General features: G+C 41.3%; 1 long non-coding RNA gene across 2 annotated transcripts in view; it reads left to right on the top strand.

Moving 5' to 3' along the window:
* The first annotated feature begins 2,646 nt into the window (after positions 1–2,646).
* The window catches only part of LOC105714353 (uncharacterized), a 349,885-nt gene continuing 325,427 nt past the window's right edge, over positions 2,647–27,104 (top strand). The window contains exons 1-3 of one of the 2 annotated variants that reach the window (XR_001106801.2): positions 2,647–2,771; positions 8,177–8,311; positions 21,613–21,710. This is a non-coding gene — a long non-coding RNA (uncharacterized LOC105714353). The remainder of the gene's footprint in view (positions 2,772–8,176; positions 8,312–21,612; positions 21,711–27,104) is intronic. The other variant, XR_010337348.1, reaches the window with a different exon arrangement.

Consider the following 27,104-nt stretch of genomic DNA (forward strand, 5'->3'; position numbering starts at 1 on the left):
CCCTTCCTGTATATTGTTCATTTGGGATATTTCTTTCATTGTGGAAATCTTCTTTTTTTTTTTTTTTTTTTTTTTTTGAGACAGAGTCTTGCTCTGTTGCCCACGTTGGTCAGGCTGGTCTTGAACTTCTGACCTCATGATCCACCTACCTCGGCCTCCCAAAGTGCTGAAATTACAGGCGTGAGCCACCGTACCCAGACTGGACATTCTTTTTTCTATCATTTTATTTTATTTTTGTAAAGAAAAAGAGGTTTGGCCGGGCGCGGTGGCTCAAGCCTGTAATCCCAGCACTTTGGGAGGCCGAGGCGGGTGGATCACGAGGTCGAGAGATCGAGACCATCCTGGTCAACATTGTGAAACCCCGTCTCTATTAATACAAAAAATTAGCTGGGCATGGTGGCGCGTGCCTGTAATCCCAGCTACTCGGGAGGCTGAGGCAGGAGAATTGCCTGAACCCAGGAGGCGGAGGTTGCGGTGAGCCGAGATCGCGCCATTGCACTCCAGCCTGGGTAACAAGAGCGAGACTCCGTCTCAAAAAAAAAAAAAAAAAGAAAGAAAAAGAGGTTTAATGGACTTACCATTCCATGTGGCTGAGGAGGCCTCACAATTATGGCAGAAAGTGAAAGTCATGTGTTACATGGTGGCAGGCAACAGAGGGAATAAAAGCCAAGTGAAAGGGATTTCCCCTTATAAAACCATCATATCTCATGAGGTGTATTCACTACCACAAAAACAGTATGGGGGATACTGGCACCATGATTCAATTATCTCCCACTGGGTCCCTTCCACAACATATGGGAATTATGGAAGCTACAATTCAAGATGAGATTTGGGTGGGGGCATAGCCAACCCATATCAGCTGTCTTCCTGACTTGCAGATGGTGGCTTCTTCTCATAGTGTTCTCATATGGTCTTAGTGTGCATGGAGAGACAGAGGTTGAGATTTCTCTCTTCCTTTCTCTTCTTATAATGCCACTAATCGTACTGGATTGGGGCCCCACCTTTATAACCTCATTTAACCTTGCCTCCTAAACACCCTATCTCCATATATAGTTATACTGGGGGCTAGGCCTTCCAAATATGAATGCAAACACAATTTAGTCCATACCATTGCCCTTCTTTCTTTTCTTCAAACCCAGTAGCTCTTTCTGGTCAAAATTGCTTTTGCATCCACAATTCCTGAAATGTACTTTCCCTCCTAGCTCCACATCCTCCAAATCCCAGCTGCAATGTCACCTGCTCATGGAGGCCTTCCTTGGCCATGCAGTCTACTGAGACCTTATCTGTTATTGGCAATGTGAAGCGAAGCAGAAGTTATCTGAGTACCCTTTAACCAAGGCAGTTCTCTTTTACCTGCTTTATATACTGATCTTATATTTAAAATTTTCTACAGGAAAAAAAACGTTCTATGGTTGGGGAGGGGGATGAAGATGGAAAATATCCGTTTAGATCAACAATTCTTAAGTTATCATCAGAATAACCCAGATAGCCTTTTAAAAATATCAATGCTCAGTCTGCACCCAAACCTCTGAAATTACAATCTCTAGAGCACCCCCCAGGGAATGTTTATTTTTCAAACCTCCTCCAGGTGAAACTGATGCCACTCTGAGTTTGGGAGGCACTCTACTAGGTTATCTCAGAAGTGCTTTCTCAGCCAGAGATTCTAGGATTCAGAATTTCCCTGAGATAAAAGACCAACAGACACTTTGAATGAACCTACCTGTTTGAGAAAGGCTACCACAACTCTGTTGATCTGGAAAATGAGTTTATTGTTGGGGGCTGCTCCTCGCTCTCTGGGATTTCTGTGTTCTTGAAGCTCTTTAATAGTTAAGGTGCTTTCAGCTGCAGACATGGGAAGCTCAGCTGCAACTAACTGAGACAACGCAGCAGTATGTTATCTCACATCACAGGAAGTCCAGAGGTAGAACGGGCCGCGAATCAGCAGCTCAGCACTGTCATTGGAGACTCAGGATCTGTTCACATCTCCACTTTACCATTCTCGGCCGTTACTTCAGCCCCAGCGGGAGGTATATAAAGATGGCTGGAAACGTCCAGGCATCACTTCCAGACAGGGGAAGGTACAGCCTTTTCTTCCTATGGTTCTGCCTTAGGAGAGAGGAAGATATACCAAAAGGACCCCCAGCATACTTCCCAGGCATCAGGCAGCTAGAATTCAACCACCTGGTTGTCTCTACGCCAACCATTCATAAAGGGACAGGGAGGAGGCCCTTAGAACACGGGCCCATCAGAGCTGGGAGCGAGTCTGCTTCTTGGGCCGCACCTGCTGCAAGGCAGGGAAGGGTGGAGATTGGAACAAGATTTGGTTCCTGTTAAGAAAGGGGGATGGGGTGAATGCTGTCCACCCCAAGCTCTGTCCTGAGAGAGAGTGCACAGTAATAACTATTATTGCCATCACCCAAGGGAAGAAGGGTGTGAGGAGATAGTTATACTTAAAACAAAATAAAAGATTGCAATAATTTCTCAGGCTCCAGATGCTCTTTATTACATAATGGTGATCATAAAAGGCCTTAATGGGTACGATTCTCCCGGAATTTCTACTCCCTCTCAGAAGCAGGGCTGGGGAGGTCTTTGCATGCCAATGAGCAGGTAATTGGAGCCACAAAGAAAGAAGATGGTTCAGTGACTTCCTGGCTCAGCTCTTGGTGGGGAGAAAAACCAAAGAATGTCCTAGAAATGCCCAGGTCCCTACTGGCTAAATGTGTAGGTCCACACTGAGTGAGGAATCAAGACTAACAGGATTTTAGGTGCCGGTGAGTTATTTGTTTACCTTCACCCAATCTTTCTATTTATTAATTCAGTTATTAATTCAACAACCTTCATGGAGTTCCACTTAACTGATGATTATTATAAGCTTTGGAGATACCAACGTAAGGAAGACAGTATTGAGATCTCTCTCTCTCTCTCTCTCTCTCTCTCTCTCTCTCTCTCTCTCATTCTCTCTCTCGTCTTGGGTAGGCCAGGTGCGGTGGCTCATGCCCTTAAACCTAGCACTTTGGGAGGCCGAGTGGATCACCTGAGGTCGGGAGTTTCAGAACAAGACTGACCAACATGGTGAAATCCCGTCTCTGCTAAAAAAAATACAAAAAAAAATTAGCCGGGCGTGGTGGCGGGCACTTGTCATCCCAGCTACTCGGTAGGCTTAGGCAGGAGAATTGCTTGAACTCGAGAGTCAGAGGTTGCACTGAGCCCAGATCGCACCACTGCACTCTAGCCTGGGCAACAAGAGCGAAACTCTGCCTCAAAAAAAAAAGAGTCTTGGTTAAATATGAATTGTCTGGAGTTAGACTCAGATTCAAATCCTGGCTCTGACACTGTCTAGCTGGATTTTATTGGTTTATCTCTTTCTCCCTCCTTTCCTCCCACCCTCTCTTTTCACACCTGAAAATGAATATATATATATTGCCAACCCCAGTGGGTTGCTATCAGGATTAGTTGAGGTAGTGTTGGCACAGCATACAGCTGAGTATTCCCTGGCAAAAAGTAGGTGCTCAATACATGCTTACTATTGTTATGATAAGAATTATTATTATTAAGCTTTGCCCCCATTCCACATGGAGCTCAGAATCTAAACGTAATGTTACGGGAAAATGTCCATGATGAGAACATTTGAAACTAATCAATAGTACTCTCTTTTTGGGGGACTGGCCCTCCATGATTTAAAATTTAAGGAAAAGCAGCCATTTATGGAGCAGCTGCCGGTCTGTGTGAGAGGGGATTAGGCGTGGTGTTTTGTTTAACTCTCATAGCAACAGAGTGCCGTAGAATTTTAGTATTATTCTCATATTACTGATGAGGAAGCTGAGACAAAAGTGGTTAAACTAGTTGCCTGAGGCTGTACTTTGTTCTTTTTACTAAGGGGTGGAAAGATTCACCACTGATGGCTTAATTGCTTCAAAAGGTTGTGTTTTCTCCCCTCCTACTTTGCATTTTTAAAGTAATCATTTATATTTAAGAGGTAAAGTCCCCCCTTCCCTTCCAAATATATCTCTATATTATCTATGAAATATGCACAACATCTTTCTTTTTTCTTCTGTGAACCAAAAAAAGTTATGAAACCATCATTATGTTGAATAGTAAAATTCTAGAAATTCCTTGCCAATTATATGTTCACAGTACTTTTTCTATGGAGGGTTCTCCCCCATAAAAGGGAACGTCAACATTTTGAGCATTTTCTTGAAGGAAGCATTTCTATCTTTGGAAGAATAGCAATCCTCTACCACATCTGTATTCCAGAAAATACTTCCGGACTATTAGCACCTAAGGAAGGTACATTAAATCTCTAAAGGATTAAACTTTGCAACTTCCTATAGTGATTATTCTATTGCAAATTTCCAAGTTCTGTAGGTCCCTGGTGACGTTCACTGTTACGGAATATCTGCCAGGAGTAGGGTAGATGAATACAATGGTTTGTCAAGACCACTTCCTTTTTTGTTTGTTTTTCTTTTGAGTCAGAGTCTCATTCTGCCACCCAGGCTGGAGTGCAGTGGTATGATCTTGGCTCCCTGCAACCTCCAACTCCTAGGTTCAAGTGATTCTCCTGCCTAAGCCTCCTGAGTACCTGGGATTAGAGGTGCCTGCCACCATGCCCAGCTAAGTTTTGTATTATTAGTAGAGATGGTGTTTCACCATATTGGTCAGGCTGGTTTTGGACTCCTGACCTCAGATAATCTCCCACCTCAGCCTCCCAAAGTGCTGGGATTACAGGCGTGCACGAGCCCCTGCACGCAGCCAAGCACTTCTTTTTCTACTTCTTGTAGAGCCTATGGAATATGTGACATAATATTGGAGTCCCATCATTACACTATCCGAAGTACAACTGGATTTTAATAGGTAATTTGGGTTTGAAACAGAGGTGACTTATCTCAGATGACCACAGGAGAACTCAAAATAGGAAGAACTCTCCCTTAACTCCAGGCTCATATTATTAACAGCTTATTGTATGTCACCAACTGGATATTCCCAGATAATTCAAATTCAGCAAGCCCTAGTCTGATTTCCCCATCTCCCCACATATATCTAATGAGCCTCCTGCATTGCCTCCTCCATCAGCAGTCAGTACCGCCCACGCTGTCCCCCACAGCAGAAGCCCGGGAAGCATCCTAGTCTTCGCCCTTTTACCATCCCAAATCTGAGTCTGATCAATTTCATCTTCCTAACTGTTAAGACCCAGAGTGTTGTATCCTGTTGTCCAGTGGTGGTATTTCTTTACCATGGACATGGAAGTTCTAGGATGCAAAAATAAAAAGCTTAATAATAAATGGAGCAGTAGAAACAGATATTTCAAACACCAAAGAGCTGAGAACATGTTTGCAGGTTGTTACATGCTGGGCACTAGTTAACAATGAAGGAGATGAACTCCAGTGTTTCATTGTTTCATGGCGGATGTAAGCCACAGCTCAGGTGACGTAGCAGATACAGTGAATACTGTGGCTGTCAGCCTCTTCTCTAGGCATTGACAATGGTGTAACTTGAGCTTGGGCTCTCTCCTTGTGCTCCCACAGCCAGTGGGCTTGCCCTGATCAGAGCCCTCAAAAGAGAGGATTTTAAGTATCCATTTACTTCTCTGTCTCCTTATCTAAACTTGAGCAACTTGAACCCAACAGCTGTGTCTAATATATCTCACATCAGTAAGTCCTGGTACAGTTGGCAACACTGAGTTGTTTAGTGGGTGGATTACTTTCTTGTGGCTGCCGTAAGAAGTGACCACACACTGGGAGCTTCAAGACAACAGAAATTTATTTTCCCATGATTCTGGACCCCAGTTATCTGAAATCAAGATGTTATCAAGGCCCTGCTTCCTCCAAGTGCTATTGGGAAGAACCCTTCCTTGCTTCTTCCTGCTCCTGGTGGCTCCTGGCATTCCTGGGCTTGTAGCTGCGTCACTTCAATCTCCGTCTTTGTCTTCCGGTGGCCTTTTTTCCTCTGTGTGTGTGTCTCTGTAATCTCTCCTCTTCTTAAAAGGACGCCAGCCATTGCAGTTATTGGATTAAGGATCCACCCTAAATCCAGTGCATTATCATCTTGAGATCTTTAAGAACCTATTTCCAAATAAGGTTACAGTCTGAGGTTCCAGGTGGACATGAATTTTGAGGGACACTCTTCAACCCACATACAGCAAATATACAATAAATAGTAACTGCCATGGTCCCCCTCATCTAGACAGATTCCTTCATTATATACGCTCATTGAACCATGATCCTTTCTTTTAATTCACAAGCTTCATGAGAGTAGGGGCAATTGTAAATCTCACTCAACTCATTATTTTATTCCTAGCACTCACTACAGTGCCTCTCACATAGTGGGACACAATAAATAACTCTTGAATGAATAAATGGCTGAATTAATAAATAAACAAATGAATAATCACTGACATAAATATGCCGCAGTTCTGATCCTGAGCTAGGAAGTTCCAACCAGGGCCTCAGAAGCTCTGGCTGCAGAGCCAGCCTTCACACAAGGTTCAGCTGGCTCTCTCTGGAACCGGTTGAGTTTGTTTAATCATATTATACTGTGTGCATGTTTTACATGATCAATATATGTCACCCTAAGTGAACATGTCACCCAGCCTAATGGCTTCTGCAGGAACAGTTTATTGGGGTTGGCATTCTCCTTTGTAGATGCTTGCTCCAGCGAGGGCAGCAACAATGGGCTCAGGACCCTCAGTGCCCCTTGCCTCCCTTGTGCTGTTTTTTGCTAAATGAAATATGACAGGAGAGTGGCTTCCAGTAATTGCAATAATTGACTGTAGAGCCCATGATTATGTCATTAGCTCCTCTCCGGTTAACGTGTTATGATTGTGGCCATATCTCTCTGCTTTGGAGACCATCAAAATTGCATGAAGGGAGGACCAGGATGGTGGGGAACTGCCTTCCCCACTCCTTCCCACTGGACTGTAAGTTTTATCATACTAGGGAAATGCTTACAAAGGAAGGGCTACAGTAAGATGACCTGGGTCCTAGTTCCAGCTTGACCACTTATTACCATGTGGTCACTGATAAAAGTTTTTAACTCTGAGATCTCTGATGGTCAACTCCCAGGGCTGGGGATTGGGGAGACAATAGTCCATTCCCTCCCTACCACATATGGTGATTGAGAACACCCAGGTATGCAATTCTGCACATTACTAACATAATAGAATTCATATTATTAAAATACTTGCATTCCACCACTTGTTCCTAGAGAGGGAAAGATAGCCCAGTGTTTAAAATGAGCCTACCTGGACATTACTCAGCTGTTAGTTTCTTGTATAATTACAAGAAACAGAGACGGCTGGGCATGGTGGCTCACGCCTGTAATCCCAGCACTTCGGGAGGCTGAGGCAGGCAGATCACGAGGTCAAGAGATCGAGACCATCCTGGTCAACATGGTGAAACCCCGTCTCTACTAAAAAAAATACAAAAATTAGCTGGGTGTGGTGGCATGCATCTGTAGTCCCAGCTACTCGAGAGGCTGAGGGAGAAGAATTGCCTGAACCCGAGAGGCAGAGGTTGCAGTGAGCCAAGATTGCGCCACTACACTCCAGCCTGGCGCCTGGTGACAGAGCAAGACTCTGTCTCAAAAAATAAAATAAACAGAGACAAGAGAATATGGTCAGCAGCTGATAAACTGGATTTCAAAATGTCTTTTATTCAGAGCGGGAGCCTATGCCAGCAACCCTTTCCCTGACAAAGCACTTTTTCTTCTAAAAATGCAGAAAAGATTATCAGTGAAGGGAACATGACAGAAATCAGCCAACCAGAGATGGCAAATATACATTCATCACTCATTGCTCTATATCCTCTTCCTGGGGCTCTGGCAAGTGTTACAGAAAACAATCGTTCTTTTTCCCGTGGAGCTTTGAAATGAGTGGTACAAAGAAGAGTGTTTAACAATCCACTTTTGGTGAGGCTGAGGTGAGCTCTGGTTCATAGCTGGCAGAAACCCATGGTGTAAATTTTCTCATCATGGCTGGCATCAAGCTACCAATGTGGCATCACCAAATGCAGAGTTGGTAAGTGACATGATCAGTCGGCTCTCCTGAGCCTGTGTGAACTGACTTCCCCACACCATTGAAATTTTTTCAATAAAAGTTCCAGAGATACACATCCAACCATTCAAAATTGCCACAGAAAAGTGAAAAGATTTTCCTATCTCATTTAACCCTCAAATTTTACAGATAAACAGACAGAGTTCCGGAGAAGAGAAAGAAAGTGTACAAAAATCACACAGCAAGTCAGGGAGTTAAAACTCCAGTTTCCAGCATGCAACTTCTTTCGTTTGTGTGACAACTTTCCGGAGGCTGCATGGGAAGGTAGGATGATTCTCCGACCACCTGGCCAACAGTGGTTCAGAGAAGGATTTAGTACAGTTGCCAGATATCTTAACATCTCTTTATTTATTTAAGCCTAACAACTCCATGACATAGGTACTATTATTATACCTATTTGACAGACAAGAAAATAAAGGCTTAGGGAAGTCGCATAGCTTTCCTGAGGTTGGAGGGTAGGTGCTGGAGCTATAAAAATCATACTTCAATTGCCTTAGGTAGCTTCTGACATGACTCCAGTAATTCCCAACACCTGGTGTTTGTGATCTTTCACAATTCCCTCTCTTTGAGGGTAGACTGGATCAAGAGACCTGCTTCTAATAGGCAGAATACAGAAAGGCAATGAGATGTCATTTCTACGATTAGGTTACAAGAGACGTGACTTCCATCTTGCTGGAATAGTCATTCCTTAGCATCCACAAGGGATTGGTTTTAGGACCTCCGTGGACACCAAAATCCACAGATGCTCTCATATGAAATGGCCTGGTACGTGCATATAAATTATGCACATTCTCACACATTTTAATCATCTCTGGAGTACTTATGTATAATACTGAATACAGGTAAATGCTACGTAAATAGTTGTTATACTGTATTGTTTTTATTTGTATTATGTTTTATTGTTGTATTGCTTTTTTTTTTTTTTAGTATTCTTGATTCAGAGTTGATTGAATCTGTAGATGTAGTGCCCACAGATACATATGACCACCTTCATTTTCTCTTTTGTCTTCTCTGTTGCTTACTTTGATGAAGCAAACCACCATGTTGTAAGATACCCTATGTAGTGGCCCACATGCTAAGGAACTGAGAAAGACATCTGGCCAGTAGCTCTTGGGAATTGAGAGCTTAGTCCAATAGCCTGGAAAGTTTTTAGGTGCCAACAACCACATTGGTGAGCTTGGATTTTTACCCAGCCAAACCTTCAATTGAGGCTGCAACCTCAGCAAATGCCTGGATTTCAGCCTTTCAAGAAACCCTCAAGACAAGGGTATCATCTAATTTATGCCAGGATTCCTAACCCACCAAAACTGAAATAATCAATGCTCTTATTTAAGCTAATATATATTAAAGTACTTTGTTAGTAATAGATAACTAATATAGCACTAGTCTGCCTAGAGTTAACCATTCAGATAGGATAAGTTGGGTAACGAAGTTACTTAGGTACACTAAAATTCAGTCTTTTCTTTTTTAAAATTGGGGCTAGGAGGTTGTACAACAGAACCTGCTATACAGGTAAAGGGTTGTTGGGACATAGAATGAGGTAATAAGAAGAAAATGCTTGGTACACAAATCAAAAGCATCAAAAATATGGCTGGAAACCAATTTCTGGCCTTGAATCCTTGAAGTACTGTATAAACATAATGGGAAATAAGAGGTAAGGGAGATACGAGGTGAGAGGAACCAGGAGGGATTCCTTATTTTCATGAGCAGGACAGAAATGAGTGAGTGGTGTTTGAACTTAAGGCATAGGCCCAGAGAAGATCCTACAGTGTGTTAAGACACTGGGAGATGTTGAGATAGATGATAATGTCTACAATGCAGGCAAGGACAGCACCATTTATTCTCCATAAAACTCTCAGCAGGCTGTGTACTTTTCCTCAGAAAAATAAAACTAACTGGTAAATAGATATCATTTTGCATGCCATGTAACCACAGGATATAATTATTGACTGCACTCATCCACACATCACAGAGGAATGAAACTTGTTAGGCACAACCTTCTCAGCCCACCAAGCTTGTGTGTGAACTCAGTGCATCTCTTCTGATGCCACTGGCTGACAGTTTAACTTATACATCTACTAAAAGTAGTGAGAGCCCTTGGTCAGGGTATCTAAGCTGAAATAATAGTCACAAAAAACCTTTTTTAACAAAACGGAAATTTTATTTTTTTCTGGTTAGATAGGGATGGGAGACTACCTTTTAATTCCCAGATTATAATATCTTGGTGGCTAAAAAAGCAGACTTGAGAGTAACCTGTCTGCGTTTAAACATAGCCACAAAATTTTACTATCACTGTGTCCCTCAAAAAGTAACTCCACCTCTCTGAACCTCAGTTTTGTCATCTGAAAAAAGTGATAACACTCCCTAACTTCACTGTGGTTTTAATAATAAAATCAGTTTGGGTATACAAAAGCTTAGTGCAATAGTTGGTATATGGGAGGGAAGCGAATGAATAAGCATTCTACTTCATTTTATTTGTTTCATTATAACCATGAAAACAAAATGCAACACATTAAAAAAAATTCTCAAGGTCAGTGTGTTTGCAGTCTGTGATTTGCAGAATAATGTTAACTGGCATTGAAAAAATTAGAAATGATAGAAGAAAAGAAGAATGAAAGAAGAAGGAATTTGTTTCTGTTTTATTTTGCTTATTCTTATTTACTATGGTTTTATAGTCAAATGAGTTTACAAAAACATGAACATTTAAAATAAAAAAAATTTTAAGAAAGGTTTTTATTGTAGGATTTTTCAGAAAGTTTGCAAATTTGCATGTGACTCCTCAAGAGAATAAAGTGTGTGATGTTTTTATAATTTATTTCAACACAGAAACTCTTTTTTTTCTCCCTAGAATTCATATTAATATATTACAGAAATCTGTTTTAGAGTGCATACTTTAGAAACCATTGCTGTGGAATTATCACAGCCCAATCAGACATTCTCCGCTAGAAATTTCTGGTCATTTGTAGCTACGTTCCACATAACCAGAGCAGTAAGTAGAATCTATTCTGTGATTTGTTTTATTCTCTCTCCATACTTTCAGTCCTATAAAAGCCATCTAAATTTTTGGACCACCAGATAGCCTGTTTTTGTTAGCTGTTCCCTTGGCCATGCTGCAGAAAGCCTGAATTTCCACTTTGATTTTTGCATTTACTGCATTAAATCTCTCTGCCACCCTCTTCCCTCTTCCTTAGCAGGGCTTTCAGTGCTAAATGGGCAGTTTTCTCAGGATTCTGACTTGGGGATAGAAGGCATCCACTTTCCTGGTCTCTGTCCTTGTATGATACAATAAAATTTGAAACTTCTGAGTCCCCAAAACTTTGGTCTCCTAGACATTGATCCAGAGTGTGACTCTGGTTGAACACCTTCAGCAACAAGATTCCAGATATGACAAGTTCTGCTCCTTAGAGAGCAGGTACTAGTGGCCCAGGATGAAATGCATGCATTTCTTCATGAAGATGGAATTACTCCTCCAGCTAAGTGTCTCTTCAGAATAAACCTGGAGACTCCAAAGTGTCAGTCAGTTGCTTCAACAACAGCTGACAGCAGAAACCAGAATTGCCCCTTGTAGAATGGGTCCATGACTGAACCCAAGAAATGTTCCTGCCATAGCCTCAGATTCTTTTTTTACCTCCTAAAGCTGTCATCTCCCTATATTCTGATCTAACCCAAGTTGTTTTCCCATATCTCTTCTCAGCTGACTGTCAGCTAATCCCTAAAAGTGTTAAGCTGCTTGCTTTAGTGTAAACTGATTTAAAAGAAAAGATACTAGCTAAACAGGCTAAACATTATCAGAGAATCATGCATTTTAGATAGGGTACTTCAAGACTGATAAGCCCTAAACCTCCCATAAAGTCATAATTGTGGCACAGAAGAAAGAGAGGAAAGAGTGATAAGTTGAAATCCTGGTTCTGCCAATTTATTTCTTCTGTGTGCATTTATTTACTAAATACATACTGAGAACAAGCTCTGTACCAGGCATTATGTTGGGTGCTTAGAGTGGTGAACAAAACATCCAGCCACCAACCCTGTTGTGGTAGGCTTTACCAAGCTAAATTATTATATGATTATAAAGTTGTGATAAAGCTATGATGGAAAAGAATAGGATGCAGTGATAGGAAATATGTAGAATGTCTTAATGCAGACAGAATGGTCAAGGAAGTGCTCTTTGAGTTGGTGGCATTGAAGCTGAAACTTCAAGGATGAGAAAGGAAGAGGCATGCAGCTGTGCAGAAAGAGTGGGGAGGAGTGGTTTCGAGGTGAAGCAGCACATTTGCAAATGAAATAAGAAAAGATAGAGATTGGCTTGTTTGAGGGAGTGAAAGAAAACCAATATGGATGTAATAAACTTAGTGAGGGAGAGAGTGCCAGAAGACAAATTTCACAGCTCAGCTATCTTTGATAGAACAATGCTACACAACAAACAACTACAAGTTCCAGTGGTTTTTGACAGTACATTTATTGTTTATGTTTCTGGGGTCAGCTTGGGATCATCTCTAAGTTCTGTTTCACAGGTCTCTTATCCTCTGGCGGTGTAGTCCAGACATGGTCTTCAGACAATGGCAAAGGCACAAGGATGCACAAAAAGCAGGCAATGCCCCTGTAGGCTTAGGCTTGGAACCAGCATACCATTATTTTATTAGTAATGCACATCACAAGTCTGATCTCTGAGTCAGCACAGGCAGATATGGTATATTTACATGGCAGAGGGTCTGCACACCAGAAAGGGTGGAGAACTGAGGCCATTGTTGCACCTTCCACAATTAGAGAAACAGACAGATAGAAACCTTTCCAATTAAGTCTTTAAAGGCCAATATATGTAGTTAGATTTTATTATAAGTACTATGGAAAGCTATTAAAACTGGCTAATGACCATGTGACCTTGGACAAATGCTCTGTGCTCTTGAATATTTGTGTCCTTATCTATAAAATGTATGTGTGTTGTGGATGTGGGAGGGGTTGATTCTCAAGTAAGATACTCAAAGTCTTTGAGCCTTGTAATATTTATGTGTAAAAAATGAACTAATCATATATATAATATCATAGGATTATTGTGATAAATAAGATTATGAATGTGAAAGTGCTGTGTAAAGTGTGAAATGCTCTGCATTCATTTCACATATTATTTAGAGAAATTCTGCAAAATGAGGTTAGTATTTCATAGATGAGGAAGCTGAAACTTGGGGTTGTTAAATAACATGTATATTGTCCACAGTGAGGAAAAGAGGAGGAGCCAGGGTGAAACATCCATCTGATTCCAAAGCTCCAAGTCTTAAATTAACTATAAATTAAGTAAGTTGCTTCCCCACATGAAGAATTGGCCGCAGTAGTGCCTTTAACAAAGATTACTGGCTTTGTAGGAAGTGATGGGTGTGATTTAGACCTTTCCCAGACTGTGCTGAGCTCAGCAATAGTTTCTTATCCCAGGCAGGCCAGTGGCCAGGATCTAATTCACCAGGGGCCATCTCAGCTGATTGGTTCATCAATAACCCATTATCTCTGCCATTGTAAATATCTCAGAAAGAATGTGACTTTCAGGGAAGAATACCCAAGCACACCCAGGCTGCAGCCTGTCCATGGCACAGATGTCCAGGAAAGAAAAGAAATATATGCCTTTTCTGGCTTTACATGGCAAAATCTTACAAAATCCCCCTGCAGTCTCTGACAAGGGGGTACTGGTTGGAACCATCTGAAGATAGGATCTTTCTTTAAGGAATGTGTCATATTTGCTGCTCCGGGACTCTGGCAGGATAAAAATGATTGTCATAAAATAAAGTAATGGCTTCCATCCCTGGACTACAGAGCAGCAGAGGGCTGCTCTGTGAGCATAAGAAGCAACCAGTGATCTTGTCTGTAAATCTGATTCTCCAGATTCGTCCCTAGACATTCTCATTTAGGAGATCTGGAGTTAAGCCCAGAATGTGGGGTTTTATTTTCACCCAGTGATTCTGATGTTCTGATGCAGAGCCAGATTTGGAGACCACTAATAAAATCCAGCTTTCATTTAGCAAATACAGCCAGATAATCTATTGTGAGTCAGACCCTCCTGTTGAGTGCTTAGACAGAGATGAATTAAACACAGTCTCTGACCTCAAGGATCTCACAGATCAGTTGGCAAGACAAATACATTGGCATGTAGTGAAAAGGTATCATCTGCGCATACCTAGGTTTATTACACCAAGACACTCCAGCTGCACAAAAAGACAGCCCATTGGTGGTCTGTTTCCCCCCAACATTCCCCAACTCACTCAGTTTTCATTTTCATTAAATATTTTCCTCTTCACTGCTTTGCCTTATCCTTCACCATGATTCCACATTTCTGATCATGGCTTCTCACTCCAATGGTAATTTGTAAATTCTCACTCTACATTCTCACTCTGGCTGACTGGGACAGACATTCTATTCAGTCCCAATCAATACAGAAGAGTGTTCTACTACTGTACTTCCCACTCCACTTCTGTGCAGGGAAGAAATCCCAAGATACCGTTGAGCCCGAAAACAGGTAGGAATAAATGCCACAGAAGCATACTAGAGGCGTTGGTGCATTCTCTCTTACCCAGATGTAGAGAAAGCCACTATCCCTCACTCAACACTAAAAGGATTATGGACATGAACACGATCATACTTGGTGATGATAGTCCATTTTGTTAACTACAAAAAGGCTTTGTTTTATCCAAGCTGTAGGATAATTTGGGAGATGAGGTAGACATTTTTCTTTGGAAGCAAGTGGATTTTTGTCTGGGTATTTACCATTCTCAAAAATAAGGCCCTTTACAACGTTTAGAAAGTATTGCCCTCTGCTTAGATGCCATGTAGGAGCTGGGCCCAGAGAAGAGGGGAGGTATGGGTGCTGTCTGGATATCAAAGCAGGAAGCAAACTGGAGAGGTCATTGAAGTCTTTTTTTTTTTTTTTTGGAGACAGAGTCTTCCTCTGTCACCTGGGCTGGAGTGCAGTGGCATGATCTCGGCTCACTGCAACCTCGGCCTCCTGGGTTCAAGCTATTCTCCTGCCTCAGCTTCCCAAGTAGCTAGGATTACAGGCATGTACCACCACGCCCAGCTAAGAAGCCATTTTTTTAACCCATGTTGGGTTTCCACCTGACGCCAAGCATCAAGTACAAGGGTACTTACTGCAATGAGTTTGTAACAATAAAAATTTGAAAGGAAGCTATCTAAAGCAGATTAATTAATATTTGCTACATGTACAAAGTAAAATAAATTCATGCAACTGTTTAAAAAGAATGAGATCTCAAAGGTTTACTAACTAAAAAAAAAAAAGATTGGCTGGGTGTCGTGGCTCACACCTGTAATCTCAGCACTTTGGGAGGCTAAGGTGGGAGGATCATTTGAGGTCAGGAGTTCAAGAACAGCCTGGACAACATAATGAGAACCCCAACTCTACAAAAAAATTAAAAATGTTGCCAGATGTGGTGGTGTGTGCCTATAGTCCCAGGCTGAGGTTAGAGGATTGCTTGATCCCAGGAGTTCAAGGCTGAAGAGAACTATGATTGTGCCACTGCACTCTAGCCTGCAAGCCAGAGCAAAATTCTGTCTCAAAAAGAAGACAAATAATTTTTTTAAAAGAAAAAGAAAAAAATATTCAAAACACTATGGATAGGATGTTTCTATTTGTAGTAAGAAGATAATGCACACACACACACACACACACACACACACAAAACCTATTGACAGTAATTTCTTTCTTAAGAGGAACTATGAGAAGGGGCTGAAGGTGATCTTTACTTTTAAAAACTTTCATATGTATTACTAACTTGTTAAAAAAATAATGATAACGGGCATTACTTAAGTGGAAAGGTTATGGGATTTTGTTTTTAACTTTTTAATTATATGTAATATGTCTCTGTGTATTTTAATAATGGATATATTATTATGTACATATACCAAAGAAAATCTCACATATATATAATACTGCATTACATACTAAACTATATTGAACTTACCAGTTTATTTCTTATTCATTGGAAAGATTATTAGTATAATTAGCTTATTATAATTACCCATATTGAAATTATCAGCTTATATATTTATTAATTGATAAGATTATTATTCATTGATCATTCATTGATAACTGGAGCATGTAATATAGTGCTGGAACTTAGCAGGTTACCCAGCAAATGTCTGTTATTGCTGAGTCAAAGAGACAGCAGCTCCATTATTTTTTAACAGATCAACTCTCAATGTCACTTTTACGGAGCAAGATTCTTATTTCTTTACATGCTTTTTCTACCATTGCAAGCAGGCAAGACTTTTATTCAAGGATTCATTCATCCATCCAACAGACATTTATCATGCTATTCAGGTTCAACAAGAAAAGAACAATAAAGACAGCACAATGAAGTCTCCTGCCTTGCTCCTACACTTGGGCTTCTGGGTTTATGTTCTTTTGGAGAGAAAAAAATACATCGTGGAAGAAGATTTTGTGTCACCATAAAAGTGATCCCACACCCAGAGGTGAGCCTACACTGGCCCAAGCCTAGCATCTGAAACATCAACTTATGCCACTCACATGGAGACAGCAAGGAGGGCTTCTCAGATGAAAGCTGAGTATTTTCATGTTATTCATGGGGGAAATGCCATTGACCATACACACCTCTCCCTTCTACTCAAAAGACATAATAAAATGACAGTAAAGATTGACAAGGCATTAACAAAAAGGACAGAGAATATGAGCTAGAAGATAACAGAAGATGAGAAATAAAAATGAAGGAAGTTACAACATAAATGTTTGAAGAGGGGATACGTGAGCAGCTAATTCCTCCTAAAAAAATCCCTGAGAGTTTCCTACTGGCAAGAATTTTCTCCCTAGCCTACCTAATCATCTTCCTTAACCTGAGAGCAGTGATGATCGAGGCTGAAAGGAGACAGCTTTTATAGACCATGATTAGACCGTCTGTTTACCCCATGCATCTTCATGGCCACTACTAGAGCTTGAAGGTTCATTTACTGAAGAAATTTTACACAGAGCCTCTGGATGCAGGGACGTAGGGCACAGGTGAGAGCAGAGTTTCTCCGTCTCCAGAACACCAGCCATCAGGTACTCACCTTCCAAAGTAGAAACTGGCCAGGTGGGAGGAGCTGACATCATATCTGTGGCCAATGGGAGTACAAATTTGAATGCACACGATCATAGAACAGGAGAGACCGAATAAAGAGATGAAAATCAGGCTGTAGGCAGACTACAAGGATCTTGATTTTCACATTTCATAATGGTAACTGCTAAAGTTTCTTCCAATCATACTACAGGGCAGGTATTAGGCTAAGCACTTATTTATTTAATATTTGTTCCTGAGTTATTTGCCTCAGGCCACATTATAGACTGAGAAAGTGCCATGCAGAAACAACAAATATGTATTCTATAAGAGGTAAGAAGGACAGAGCAATTCCTAAATGCAAGATGGGTTATTTCAGAGAGTCAGAAATATTTAGAATTTAAAACTGGATTTTGGGGTTGGGTGCGGTAGCTCATGCCTATACTCCTAGCACTTTGGAGGCCAAAGCAGGCGGATCACTTGAGGTCAGGAGTTTGAGACCAGCCTGGCCAACATGGTGAAACCTCATCTCTACTAAAAATACAAAAACTGTAATCCCAGCTACTCAGGAGGCTGAAGCTGGAGAATCACTTGAACTTGGGAGGCAGAGATTTCAGTGAACCAAGATCACGCCACTGCACTCCAGCCTGGGTGATAGAGCGAGACTCAGTCTCAAAATAAAATAAAATAAAATAAAATAAAATAAAATAAAATAAAATAACTGGATTTTGGGAAGGACAGTTGTACCCCTGCCACCGCTCTCAGGAGCAGAATCTAGAATGCACAGTCCTGCATGGCATTTCACCAGCCTGATGCTTGTTAATTAGTGCTCAAGTTAATTTCATCTTATTCCCTGACAAAGGGAAAAGACAGGGGAAATGGAAGTGGCTCTCAGTTTTCACAAGCATTGCCTGGATTCGAGCTTTCCAACAGATCGTACATTGCAAGAAGCGAACTGGACAGATTGACTCTCTGGGCTGTTGAAGCTGGAGAAAGTTCAATAAGTCAGCTGTCAGCGCAGGGTCCCTTGCAGGCTCAGGAATTTCAATTTCAAAGTACAAGAGATTGAAGTCTCGAAACACAAGATCATCAAAAGCTAATGATTCCTGAATTCTGCTAGGGGCGTGGAAGCAGGTGAAAAACAGTGGTTATCAGAAGGGTGCTCAGGAGCCGAGACAGTTCTTGTGCAGGATTAATTTTGCAGGCGTTTCGAGGAGAGAAAGGAGCTTGAATGTGAGGGGTGGGCCCCTGAGATATTTCAAAGGCATGGGAAGGGCCTTGTATTCATACCCACTCTTGTTTCCGTTGCTCCCTGGCCAAATAGGTGAATCTCCAAAGAGAAAACAGAATCACTGAAAAGGCAGGTGACCCACAGCAGGAATAGAGCTCAAGCTGTCTATTAAAGAACAAAGCCTTATGGCATGGGAGGGTTTTCCAGACACTGCACCTTTGTATGGTACAGGCTTGAGGTTTTTATGTTCTAAAGATAAGCTGAACATTCATCTTGTTTCCCCAGAACAGCCCCCCTTTTATGCCCGCTGTCCCACTCATGTCAATAGTGAGCCTTTCACTCTCAAATGGATTCCAGTTTGTTTCGCTCAGTATGATGTTACTTTTTGTTGAAAGTTATTCATTCTTTGCTATTGCTAAATACATATAAAAATGCATACTGCATGATTTCATTTAGATGAAGATCATGCACAGGCTGTGTTAATTTATGATGACAGAAATGAGAAAAATGGTTACCTTTTGGTGGGTAGGGAAGGTGGCCAGGAACTGCAAAGGGTCTTGTTGGAGCTTTCTGGGCTGATAAGAATTGTTTCCTATATTGCTCTGTGTGATGGCTACAGGGGTTAATATATATACAAAAATGCATCAAGATATACAGTTAAGATTTATACATTAACGCTATAGAAATTTCACCTGAATGAAAAGTGTCCTGGTTTAAACAATATATGGCCACTTTAACAGAGTCTTCTTTCAGCCAGAAACTTGAGTGGGTTTCTATGCTTGCCAGCTGTTTCTTTAGCTCGGAGGGTGCAGTTTTTCTATAAAATGGGCTGTGCAGTGCTTCCAAGATTTATACACAGAGACTTCAGTCCTGCTCATCGCTTGGGCATTCCCTGATTTTGCATTCAAGTTATGTAAACAAGCAGGTATGAACTCCTACTGTGTGTGGGACCTATGGGTTGACCAAAAACTTGCAGAAAGTATTTTTAGTTTTCTTCTTTAGGGCAATGCGTCGCTGATATCACCTCCTATCTCGTGGCCTTATTCTCCTAATATATCTCTGAATGCTGAGAAGAAACTGCAAGGTGCCAACTCAGCGCAGGGCTCAGCATCTGGGAGTAGATCACTGCCAGGGTCCTGTATTGGGACTGAATATATCTAAAATGCCGCCTACTATTCATATGTGTAATGAGCTCACATCTCCAAGATCAACATCAGAGGCAGCTATTTAAACAGGCATAACAATGGGTTTCAGCCAATACTTAGGTCACTTAAGGGTTAAAAAATGCCACCCCTTTCATTTTTACAGCTGACCCTATGCAGAAGGCAAGTGCCATTCTCTTTAAAGGTTCGGGGAAATCCAGGTATTGGAATGAAACGGAGACTTGCACCATCAATAAGAGAAAAGGGAATTGCCAATTTCCTAGGCTCTGAAACCTCTGCACCTAAGCGGCCACAAGAGGAAAAAGATTAGGGACTTTTCAATTCAAGAAAGAGCGAGATGAACACAGAATAAAGGCAGGGCTTCCAAACAGTACTGGGAGCAGAGAGAAGGAGAGAGAGGAAGAAGGCAAGGCTTGTCAAAAAGGTTGAAAGCCAGAGGAGACTAGCAGATTCAAAGCAGACCAGAATGTCTGCATCCATTTAAGGTTGGGAGTCTGCAAAGTTAGTTAAAGAAAGTCATCCTTAGGCATTGGGAAAATTCAATTTTCATCACAGGCCCTGATGACATTTCCTTTAAACGCCAGATTCAATAGCGAGATACACCTTCAGGGGGAAAAATTCTCTACAGTAAGAAGGTCAGATAAGGAAACGAGTTAAAAGCTCTTTTTTCTTGCTATGCAAATATTCTCCAGTAACACTAACAAGATAAATATATTTCTGCAAGATACCTAGTTTTCTCAGTCACAGGTTTATTTGGGAAGATTTCTATCCACTCTTTGCTTCTAAATTGAACACCTTGTTGCTGAAAATTTAAAGGCATTTTTCTCCAGTGGAAAGGTCTGTGTTCAACGTTCAAAATCCAAGGGACAGAACACAGGTGGCAATTCGGTCTCTGTTATGTCCACAGATCTGGATGAACTAGAAATATCATGCCAAGGTCTCATAGAGATGAACCAATGAGTAAATGTCACCTTGCCCACACCTTCTACCCACATGGATAAAGAGACAGGCCAAGAAAAAAGGGACTCGTGAAAGGTCACTCGATTGGGGACAATACCTGATTGTCCATCATCCATTTCTGCAATCGTTCCACCATGCCATGAGTCAACAGCAAAGGCAATATTGAGAGATCACCCTTTGGTAAATGTCAGTTCTTGAGAAAACCACTCAGGATGGAGATTTCTTACTGTGGTGGAGCCGTATGGTAACAACATAAAGTCTGGAGTCAGACTCGGACTGAATCTCTGTAACTTTTCTCTCTGTGTCTCATTGGTAAAACGGAAATGATAATTCCTTACTTGCCAGGTGATTATGCATGTAAGTCAGATAACATGAGCAGAGCACTTAGCACAGAGCCAGAAACAGGAGATGCCTGGATTTGCCATCAGCGGTATGGGTTTCCTACAGTTGCTGTGAAAAATTATGACCAATTTAGCGGCTTAAAACTGCAGAAAGTTACCATCTGACACTAATGCTGGTCAAAAGTATGCAATGCAAAATTCATTTCTTTGCTTTTTCCTTCCGGTTTCTGGAGGTTCCCTGTATTCCTTGGCTCATGGCCCCTTCCTCCATCTTCAAAGCAGCAGCATAGCATCTTCAAATCTCTCTCTCTCTGTCATATCTTTCTTTCAGTCATACTTACACAAACACACACACACAAACACACACGTTCTTTCCGTTATCACATCTTCTTTTCTCTAATTGTGACCCCCAATCCCTCCTTCTGATAAAGACCATGTGATCACATCGGACTCACCCAATTAATCCAGGATAATGCCCCCATCTCAAGATCTTTAACTTAATCACACCTGCTAAGTTCCCTTTCCCACAGGAATCAATAATATATTCACAGGTTCTGGGGATGAAGACATGAATTTATCTGAGGGGGACATTATTCAGCCTCTCACAACTGTTATTGCTTTTACTGGTGAGACGGTTGGGCTCTGTCTCCACCCAAATCTGACCTCAAATCGCAATCCCTATTATCCCCACGTGTAAAGGGCGGGACCAGGTGGAGGTAAATGGATCGTGGGGGTGGTTTCTCCCGTGCTGTTCTTGTGACAGGGAGTGAGTCTCACAAGATCTGATGGTTTTATAAGCGTCTGGCATTTCCTCTGCTTGCAGTGACTCCATCCTGCCACCCTATGAACAAGGTGCCTGCTTCTCCTTCGCCTTCCTCCGTGATTGTAAGTTTCCTGAGGCCTCCCCAGCAATGCAGAACTGTGAGTCAATTAAACCTCCTTCCTTTATAAATTACCCAGTCTTGGGTATTTCTTCACAGCAGCATGAAAATGAACTAACACAATTGGGTTGGTGACTTTCCAAGCAATACTACTCAAGAAATCTGGATTCAATATGCAGAGATTATGTTTTTCAAATTTATGTTGTTTTAAAATGTTGGTATTTAGTTATTCATTTACTTTTTTGGTCTATTGACGTGTAACCTAAAATAGGTCTCTGTTCCACAAGTGGTCCCATTGCTCTTTATAATGGAGGGAAATATTCAAAGTGCATAATTTTTGGTTCTCAGTTGCTTCAAGTTAGGAAAGAGGGATGGGTGATATATAAAGCAGTGGTTGTAAAGAGATGGGAATAAAGAAGACGGAGGCTCGGCCAGGCACAGTAACTCATGCCTGTAATCCCAGCACTTTAGGAGGCAGAGGTGGCTGGATCACTTGAGGCCAGGAGTTTGAGATCAGCCTGGCCAACGTGGCAAAATCCCTTCTCTACTAAAAATACAAAAATTAGCCAGGCATTGTGGCATGTGCCTGCAATCCCAGCTACTCAGGAGGAGGCTGAGGTAGGAAAATTGCTTGAACCTGGGAGGTGTGGAGGTTGCGGTGAGCTGAGATTCGGCTATTGCACTTCAGCATGGGCAACAGAGCAAGAGTCTTTCTCAAAAAAATAAAAAAAAGGACCGGGTGCAGTGGCTCATGCCTGTAATCCTTGCACTTCAGGAGGCCGATGGGGGCGGATCACCTGAAGTTGGGAGTTTGAGACCAGCCTGACCAACACAGAGAAACTCCATCTTTACTAAAAATTGATAAAATTAGCCGGGCCTGGTGGTGCACGCCTATAATTCCAGCTACTCAGGAGATTGACGCAGGAAAATCGCTTGAACCTGGGAGGCAGAGGTTGCAGTGAGCCGAAATGGCACTGTTGCACTCCAGCCTGGGTGACAAGAGTGAAACTCCGTCGCAAAAAAAAAAAAAGAAGAAGAAGACGGAGACAGAGCCAGGAAGTTTGTCAAAAACCAATAATTCGGTCACAATAAAATTGAAATGCCACATTTCACCTGATTGCTTAGTTGGCACAAAGAAGTTTTTAGTGAAGGATTATAATAACGCCTCTCTGCCATCCTCTCCACAGTAAGCTCGGAGAACAGAAAATTAGCTCTGCCAGAAAGTGTCCCTGAAATCCTCTCTCCTTATTCTATTTTGAGCCTTTGCACCAGTTGCCTCCTCCAAAGATAATTTCCCGAGGGCAGCCTCAAAGCAGAAGAAAAGAATTGCATTTTTGCTGGGGTCCGTGTTTCTCTAGGTGGATTTATACTCTCACCCATATTTTCATACTTCTATTCAGAACTGCACATGGACCGTTAAACCCTGTTACAAAGAAAAAAAGTTAAAACATGAACAGAATCAAACCATGAAGGTAACCTTCAGTTTTAGAATTCAGGGGAAAAATGGGCGTTATGTCAACAGGTCCATCCTTTCAACCAGGGTTTGCCAATTTTTTTTTCATAAAGAGTCAAGTAATCTTTTAGACTATGTGAGAGTCAGTCTAATCCTTTAGACTCTGTGGATCATATGGCCTCTATCACAGCTACTCAATCCTGCCTTTGTGGTCTAAAAGCCCCATAGACAATATGTACATGAAAGGGCACGGCTGTGTTCTAATAAAACTATTTACAGAAACAGGCAGTATATGGATTTGGCCTGCAAGTTATGGTTTGCCAACTCCTGCTTTAAACTTTTGCAACAGTTAGAAAAGAAAGGAAAAATGAAAACAGAGAGGGAGAGAGGAGGAGACCCAGACTGAAAAAGAACTGGAACATTTATTGGCCTCCCCAGGAGCCAAATAAGTGACTGAAAATGTGGGTAAATTTCATTCTTGGCTGGGCACAGTGGCTCACGCCTGTAATCCCAGCAGTTTGCAGGGTCGAGGTGGGCGGATCATGAGGTCAAGAAATCGAGACCATCTTGGCCAACATGGTGAAACCCTGTCTCTACTAAAAGTACAAAAATTAGCCGGGCATGGTGGTGTGTGCCTGTAATTCCAGCTTTTCAGGAAGCTGAATCAGGAGAATTGCTTGAACCCAAGAGGCAGAGGTTGCAGTGAGCCAAGATTGCACCACTGCACTCCAGCCTGAGTGACAGACCAAGACTCCGTCTTTAAAAAAAAAAAAAAAAAAATCATTCTTTTCCTTCTAGCTCAGTGCTGGCCTCAGGCAAAATGTTAAAGCAGGAGCACCTCAATTCTGCCCATGCGTTCAGCCTTCCACATCACATTATGCACCCCGGTACTCATGGGCTGTTACAGTCAGGGGGCACCTAAGAGCTCATTTCCACCTCCATGTGAAGAACCATCCCTTGGTCATTCTGAACAGGTGGCCACTGAGCCACAGCACGAACACCTCAAGTGATGAGGGTCTCATTTCTCCAGAAGGTGACTGATTCCAGCAGATGGAATATGATATGATAGGAAAAAAATGAATTTTGGGGCCGGGCATGGTGGCTCACACCTGTAATCCCAGCACTTTGGGAGGCCGAGGCGGGTAGATCACGAGGTCAAGAGATGGAGACCATCCTGGTCAACATGGTGAAACCCCGTCTCTATTAAAAATACAAAAAATTAGCTGGGCACGGTGGTGTGTGCCTGTAATCCCAGCCACTCAGGAGGCTGAGGCAGGAGAGTTGCCTGACCCCAGGAGGTGGAGGTTGCGGTGAGCCGAGATCACGCCATTGCATTCCAGCCTGGGTAACAAGAGCGAAACTCTGTCTCAAAAAAAAAGAAATAAAATGAATTTTTGAGGGAAAAAAACCCAGGCAAACAAACAAAAAACCAGAATTCGCAGTCTGTAACTGTCCACCTTGTCACCTGATGCGTTCCTTTAACCTAGGACCTTAAACTTTGTATCAACTAAGCCCTGACAAAATGTCTTAACCATGATTATTCTCCCAAAATATCCAATGTATATGGAATAGATGGAGTTCCAATTTTAAAAAACACCAATAGAGAAAAAAAAAAACAACTATGAGTTATTCTCAGAGGTTGGAGCTTGACAACATGATTCTAAAACGTAGATGGCCAATAATTGTCAGGATAAGAGAGACAGGAGGTTCATCCTACTACGTATCAAGAATTAGGATAAACCTAGAGTATGTCTACCTTCATCAAATCTGAGATGCCACTGATCGTAAGGCACATACTATCTTACACACCATAACAAGAGAAAGCCAGTGTCATGAGTTGCATTGATAGTAACATGTATCACAATTTCAGAGACGGTAAAGTGTGGGGGAGTAAAAGTACATCTTAGAATCAATGATGTATAGTAAAAACAGTGTGGAACACAAATAAAATTAGATCCCTCACTCCTACCGTATAAAAATCATATTTTGAATGGATTGAAGTCCTATCAGTGAAAAAAAATCTTTAAAATATTTTGTAGGACAAAAAAAAAATAAAATACCTGAAGAAAAATTAGAAGACAAGCCACAGCTGGGGGAAGATATTTGCAACACATAAAATGAAGAATGGATTCGTTCCCAGAATATAAAGAAGTCCTACAGATCAATAAGAAAAGACGAACAAGCCAACATGAGAAGAGGCAATTCACAGAGGAGGAATTCTGCACGCCCAGTAAATGTGTGGAAAAGAGCACATCCTGCTCTGTAAGCAGAAAAAATGCAGATTAAAACAATAAGATACGTACCCACCAGGGCAGCAAAATAATATAAAGCGTTGGCAAGAATGTGTACAGACACAAGCTCTGCAGCTTGTGGGAGCAGAAACTACAACATCACTTTGGAGACGAATTTGATAATGCTTCAAACATTTGACGATGTTCATCCTACATCTCAACATCTAGTGCTTCAAGAAGTATACTCTAGATATACATGTACACTTGGAATCAGAGAAAAAGATGTCTAATTTTAGCATTGTTTGAAACTGAGAATTTGGAACCGTCAACTGAACAATGAATAAATATATTATAGTATATTCTAACAATGGAATACTACTCAGGTGTCAAAAGGGATGGCCTAAATCTAAGTGCTGAAGGTTGTACAACAATATGAATGTCCTTAAAATATCACTGATCTGTACACTTAAAAGTTATCAAAATTGTAAATTTGATGTTGTACATATTTTTCAACAATAAAAATAATTTTCAAACGATCCTTGAATAAATGGCTGATTCAAGATCTGAGGTAAGGAAAATACAAAATGAGGTGGAGTAACTTGTAGTACCAGAAAGTAAGTACTAAAACAAGTAAAAAGATGAGGGAATGTCAAAGAGACAGGAGTTAACTTGAAACAACAGCTGGAATTCAGGTTGCAAAAGCTGGAATTCAGACAATGAGGCAAATAGCATAGTTTTGGATTATAACTCAAAGTGTAAATATATAACCATGAGTCTATACTGATGCAAATAAATGATTGAGTAAATAAACAAGTGGGGGGAATAGACAAATTTGCCTTATAAAATAACTTTATTTAATACATATTGATACTCCCTTCTCCAGGAGGTGAAGTTTAAAATTTCCACCCCTTAAGTGTAGGCTAGATTTAGTTACTTGCTTTCAAGCAATACAGAACGGCAAAGTGGGAAGAATAACTTTACCATGGAGAAATCTGGCAGATTCCCTTCACCAAGTGATGAAGGTTAACATCACCAGGGACGTTGTGGACGTCGGGTCTCCCCGATAGGATGAGATGAGAAGCACAATTAATCTCTGTGCTATTCTTTCCAAAATCCCATAATCCCAGTGTCATCAGGAGCAACTATTAGACACACTCAGATTAGGGGACCTTCTGGCAGATACCTGGACAGTACTCCTCAACCCAGTCCCAGGTCATTAAAAGCAAGGAAAAAAAACAAGAAACAACCAAGAAGAGACTGGGGAGAGGAGTAAATGAGACAAGCTGCTCTCATTAGACCCTGGAACACAGAGACGATATTGACAGAAAAACTAGAGAAATTCCAGTGAAGCCTAAAGGTTAATTAATAATAATTCACCAAAGTCGGTTTTGTTGTATTTTCACTTTGACCATAACCCATGTTAATATACGATATTAACAATGAGAAAACTGAGTGAAGGGTTGACGGAAACTCTTTGCACTGTCCGTTGAATATTTCTGTAAATGTAAAATTTTGCCAAATCATAAAGTTAATTTAATGTTTAAAATAAAGTGAATAAGTGGAAAGGAAATGCACATAGTATTATTCCATTTTTGTAAATATCTAAAACACTCAAAAATACTATTTTTGTTAAGAGCTACATACTAAAGTAGTGAAAATATAAAAACCGATAAATGAAATAAAAGCATAAAAGGGGGGTAATACAAACTAGCTTTAGGAGACTTGTCATCTCTGGAGAAAAAGGAGGGAA

Source organism: Aotus nancymaae, unplaced genomic scaffold (assembly GCF_030222135.1).
Source record: "Aotus nancymaae isolate 86718 unplaced genomic scaffold, 86718_ANA_hifiasm-v0.15.2.pri h1tg000049l, whole genome shotgun sequence".
Classification (NCBI taxonomy): domain Eukaryota; kingdom Metazoa; phylum Chordata; class Mammalia; order Primates; family Aotidae; genus Aotus; species Aotus nancymaae.